This window comes from Salmo trutta, chromosome 35 (assembly GCF_901001165.1).
Source record: "Salmo trutta chromosome 35, fSalTru1.1, whole genome shotgun sequence".
NCBI lineage: Eukaryota > Metazoa > Chordata > Actinopteri > Salmoniformes > Salmonidae > Salmo > Salmo trutta.
In genome coordinates this window covers 4,656,986-4,662,985 of record NC_042991.1, presented here as the reverse complement: position 1 = coordinate 4,662,985, position 6,000 = coordinate 4,656,986, and the positions used below count along the sequence as shown (strand labels likewise).

General features: G+C 41.6%; 1 protein-coding gene across 1 annotated transcript in view; it reads left to right on the top strand.

Annotated features, from left to right (window-relative positions):
- Nucleotides 1-219: 219 nt before the first annotated feature.
- LOC115174472 (kelch-like protein 29) overlaps nt 220-6,000 on the top strand; it is a 326,402-nt gene continuing 320,621 nt past the window's right edge. The window contains exon 1 of the mRNA XM_029733020.1: nt 220-481. The gene's annotated coding sequence lies outside the window, so the exon portion shown is untranslated. The remainder of the gene's footprint in view (nt 482-6,000) is intronic.

Sequence of the window (6,000 nt, the reverse complement as noted above, 5' to 3'; positions counted from 1 at the left end):
GACAACAAATCCCATTCTAAGAGCGGGGACACAAGCATCTCGTCATTATATCCAGTATTTCTGACACAGAGAGAGCCTTTCCGAGATGTATCCAAGTTCATGCAGTTCCATCCACAGACAAGTGAGAGGCGCTGTAGGGCCCCGTAGAAAGTAAAAGGGGAGGAGCGGTATCGGAGAGTAAAGTAGCCACACGGTCCGTCTGTATGATTGTGTGACCAGGCATGCGCTCGCATCTGAGAACCAACCGACGCTGAGCAGGGAGCGGATGAAGAAGCATCTGCGAACTCCCGACCACTCCGCTTACTATTGGCAACGGAAAGACGGTAGTCTCGACAGATACAGCGGGACACCTGACACTCAGCAACAGAAGGCCAGCATAATACATTTAGCTGTAAAAAGCAACAACAGTCTTTGCTGGATAAAGACAGCATTCACACATAAGGACGGACGCCGGTGCTGAAGCTCAGCTGCGACTAGGGAGGTAAGGAGAAACTGCGTGTCAGCGCACGAAAAACTACTTTATGCATTTTTTATGTGCTCCGTGTCAGCCTAAGTTTACGCTTCACGCGAGGACCTCTCATTATGAGTATCCCGTGCTTTGCCTGAATGTGTGTCAGAAGCAGGAGTCCGGTTCATCTGGATCACCCCTTGCGGAGCACCATAATAACCAAATGGGTGTGCGGCTCCCGTGTTGTGCGCAAGCGCCTCTACTAGGTGAAAAGAAAAAAAATATTCGCGCTAAACTTATAGGGTCCGTGAAAACGCGTATCAGTCTAATGATCCAATACACTCGTTCAAATGGAATAATATTAGTTTCTAATTTCTCAAGTGATTGTTTTTTCCTTCTTCTTCATGATCCACTCATTACATTGAATAATAGAAAACTGTTTCCAGATTTTGCAATGTCCAAATGTTCTACCCTATTAAATGTAGATTTATTGGTTTGACATATTGGTGTGGTTGGGAAAACGGGATGATTTTTAAGTCTGTGCTTCAAGAGGACGCTACCACTTCAGAGCGGGGAGATTAGCCTTGCCTACACTATACAATAAAGTGGCAAATGAAATGTTTGCATAGCCACGGGGTTTGGGTAAAGCCCCATATGAGACAGACATTTTACGGTCCATGATTAGAACCTATTACAGATCTAGACACTAGCCTCTACACCAGGGACCATCAACTAGATTCAGCCGGCAGGCAGGATTTTTTTCAAATTGTAAAATGTTTTATTTATTTTTCTTTAGAGGATGGTCAGGGTGCCGGAACATAATTTGTAAACTGCAAATTGACCGCAAGAAGCCCAAACAGACCATTTGACCAAAACATAATCATTTCAAACCTTATTTTTTTTTAAATCTGAGATATTGAGATGGGGGGGTTAAATAAAATCACCAGTGGGCCACCAGTGGGCCGCCACCCTGCTCTATATGGTGAACAAGTGGGATCCTATGTTAGCAGTATAGCTGAGACAAATGCATAGCCTATAACGGAGACGATGTCCCTGTTTTGGGATAACCTATACGTCCTTCATTCCTCCCATCCTTTGAAAACGTCACCGATAGGTGAAGGAAGATTTTACGCTAGGCTATAACAACCAAGTCATGTCAGATCAGTGATTTATTTCTATACCCTATGATCATTGATCTAATATAGCCTGTATATTTAGATCAATGATTATTTCAAGAAAGTGATCATTCAAACATGAATATATTCAAGCAGTGCCTATATGCTGCTTTGCAGGAGTGGTCCTTGAGTTGCCTCTCCACCCACAGACACGTTTGCACGAAATCCTTGCTTCACTCCTCCCACAAGCCGTTGGATGAGCCTATAGGCCGACAATATAATGCCAATAGGCTATAGTCTAATTTACTTTCACTTGCCCACTGTAACCTACTGTTAACCTACAGGTTATGGGCATTCAATCGAGTGGGCCGATGTCAGTTTATGGACACGCACACACTCACTGTAGCTCCAGGTCTCCAGGATCCCAAGAGAATTAGCCTACAGTCATTAGGAGGATGGTTGCCATAAGCAGGAAATACATTTAGCAAAGAATCATTGTTAGTAAAGTTGTCCATGACTTAAAGATCAACAAATAAATGTGCCACTGTCCAAGTGCTTATTAAGATAGGATATGGTGGGTGTTAAGGTGCGATGCGGAGCGGGGACACTTCCATGGCCAACATCACATTGGTAAAGCTAGCAGGTACTGTAGTGGGAATCAAGCCTGGGATTAAGGGCTTTGGTAGCAGGCATCTGTAGTCGAAGATGTGAGACGGTGCATTTGTCTCAGAGCTGGGCTCATTTAACAGGGGCTTCTCACCTCCGCTTTATATGTGCATGATTGTCACTGCATAGTTACTATTACTAGTCTTTGTGAAGGGATAAGGCTGTGGTGGCGGCAAAGTAAGGGTGTGTGTGTGTGTGTGTGTGTGTGTGCATACAAGTGTTTGTGTGCCTGTGTTAGCATGCGTGCTGTTGTTGGAGTCTTATAAGGTTGCTACAGTAAGAGCATAATTGAGTGTGTCTTTGTCTCTGCAGTGATAAACATGCAGACCATGCATCACCATCGGGGAATTATTAAAGTGAGCTGTGGGGAAGGCTTAGTTTAGATGTATGATCTTTGAGGCAGAGAGCTCAGCTCTGTGTTAGCTCTGTCTGTGGCAGAGCTGGTCTGGGTGATCTTCTGTAGGATCTTGGATGAAGCATACGGAGGCAGGCAATCAATGTATATGTTTTTGGAGTTTGTTACACTCTAATACACTTGGGGCCTATTGCAAAAACCAACTGCCAGCCTAACACGGAACCCAAACCGGCTGTGCGCGTGCGCCACTGTGCGCCATCGTGCATAAATGTATTTTGTCCCCCCACACCAAACGCGATCACGACACACAGGTAGAAAGATCAATACAAACTCTGAACCAATTTGATTAATTTGGGGACAGGTCGAAAAGCATTAAACATTTATTGTAATTTAGCTAGTTAGCTTGCACTTGCTAGCTAATTTGTCCTGGCATATAAACATTGTTGTCATTTTACCTGAAATGCACAAGGTCTTCTACTCCGCCAATTAATCCACACATAAAACAATCAACCGAATCATTTCTAGTCATCTCTCTTCCTTCCAGGCTTTTTCTTCTCTTTTTCTTCTCAGCATCCCAGAGTCGCCTCTTCACTCTTGACATTGAGACTGGTGTTTTCCGGGTACTATTTAATGAATCTGCCAGTTGAGGACTTGTGAGGCGTCTGTTTCTCAAACTAGACACTAATGTAATTAACCTCTTGCTCAGTTGTGCACCAGGGCCTCCCACTCCTCTTTCTATTCTGCTTAGAGACAGTTTGCACTGTTCTGTGAAGGGAGTAGTACACAGCATTGTATGAGATCTTCAGTTTCTTGGCAATTTCTCGCATGGAATAGCCTTCATTTCTTAGAACAAGAATAGACTGACGAGTTTCAGAAGAAAGGGCTTTGTTTCTGCCCATTTTGAGCCTGTAATTGAACCCACATGCTGATGCTCCAGATACTCAACTGGTCTAAAGAAGGCCAATTTTATTGCTTCTTTAATCAGGACAACAGTTTTCAGCTGTGCTAACATAATTGCAAAAGGGTTTTCTAATGATCAATTGGCCTTTTAAAATGATGAACTTGGATTAGCTAACACAGGAGTGATGGTTGCTGATAATGGGCCTCTGTACGCCTATGTAGATATTCCATAAAAAATCTGCCGTTTCCAGCTACAATAGTCATTTACAACATTAACAATGTTTACACTGTATTTCTGATCAATTTTATGTTAATGGACAAAAAAAAGAGCTTTCTTTCAAAAACTAGGACATTTCTAAGTAACCCCAAACTTTTGAACGGTAGTGTATTTTTTGTTGTTGTTATTATTACTATTATTATTTAATTTTTTACCTTTTATCTTACTAGGCAAGTCGGTTAAGAACAAATTCTTATATATTCACATATCTATCATCTTTGTCAAATGAAAATGTAGTATAATAGTCATTTCAAATGGCACACATTGTTTTTCCATTTTAAGATGAAACGTTTGAACGAAGTATAGGCCTATTACTCTTATTTTATTATGTATTTTACATTCTTCAGTCTTAAGGTTTACGATGCTTTAATTGGGGACGGGAATAGAGAACCTAGACAACGAAAGTTGCAGCTGTCTGGTGTCAACAACGTAAGATCTAAATGACTAGTTTATTCTTGTGGGTTTTTCATTTAAGAAGTTGACATGCTTTTCAAGAAGAACGATTTCCCTAATAATCATCAGAAATCAGGCCACCTGAGGTGGAAAAAATGCAGAAAATCGCCAATCAAAATAAACATTCTACCACAGTGACCAGGGTAGCCTATTTCATTCTGAGTTTGGATTTATCTCTACGATGCATACTTTCAGGTTTTCCGAACAACACTGCAGGTGCTAGCACATGCGCAAATCAAATTCACTGCTGGAACTCCCATTTTAAGATGTTTACATGTTCTAATAATTCAAACGATTGGTCAGAAATCAAGTTTGATTATGACCTTATGCCGATTTTTAAGATGAGCAGAGTAAGGTGTTCACATGACTAATGCCATACTCGGCCTTCTTCCATAGTCAGTTGCGTGTAAACATAGTCGTTGGTTATAAACATTGATTTTGAAATGGCAGGACTAGAAGAATCCTGCCCCTTCTGAATGTCCTAAATCCTGATCCCCTCTGTCTTTTTTTATATTAATACTTTTGTCTTTGCCTTGCGGCGGTGAGAAGAATACACAGTGCTGTTTTAGGACTGTGTAGTCCAATAGCCATGCCAGGCTTAGGCTGTATGGTCTTACAAACCAAGAGCATGCTAATTCTGTAACAACACAGTCAGATAAACATGTTGGGGAAGCTCTGAGGCTTTATATGGCTGCCAGTGCTTAAACGAGAGAGTACGGACGGGTGTTAGAACAACGGGCTACGAAAGGCCAAATGGGACTTCAATCTTTCTCTCTCTGAAAAAAAAAAGATTTATTTTAGAGGATCCGTTTCGGAATGTTTTCTCTCGCATTCATTTCTCATCTCCCTCATTCAGCTCTGCTGATATTCACTGTGGATCAGTATGCAGAATATTCAGGTAGGGATGGAGGCTATTGTAAAAGGGTAATATACTTGCTAATGTAGATGGGGTGAACGGCCACAAGCTAGCTGTTTCCCAAGCCTCTTTAGAGACCAGTGAACTATGAAAGGCAGTCTCTTGTCTTCAGCTGCTCTCTCCTACACAGGAGCTCTGGGGGTTGTGGCTGTGGTATCATAGCGCTAAAAGCCTGCTGTTTGACTGCACCGAGACTAGAATGGTCTCATAGCGACACACAACTCTGAACGCCCAACAACTACACAGACTGAGTCAGAAGTGCTCGCTCTGCTGCGAGGATGCAGCCCATGCAGTTTTCTTTGCCTATCAAAAAAAGGGAGCACTTATGTGAATTTCAGTGCCTCGATCTCCAGGAAGGTTTAGTTTATTAGGATCCCCAATAGCTACGTGGACATGCAGCTGCTACTCTTCCTGGGGTCCACATAAAACATACAAAGTACAGAACAGTTATAGACAAGAACAACAGAATATTACATTAAATTCAAAATAAGAGTTTATATATTGGAAAGACATCAAGAGAACAAAAATACTATTTACACACTACTCTTTCTAAAAATAGTTATTTAGAAAGAGGAAAGATCCTGTATCACAGCACGTCTTTTTTTTTAAGCAAAACTTGATTTTTGCCTGGGTAGCCTCTGGTGGCAGAGCATTCCACGATGACATGGCTCGATACATAACTGAGCAACGGATTAAATCTGTCTTTGGTTTGGGTAGAAAAACCCATAGTGGGGTAAGTATGTCTGTTTTTGAAGTGTATTGAAATAGATTATACAAGTGGTGAGGCATTTTCAACACACAGATGTTTCTTAAAAAGACTAGAAGTAGTCAATTCCTCCTCAACCATGAAAGACATGTTAGTAGTTCTGT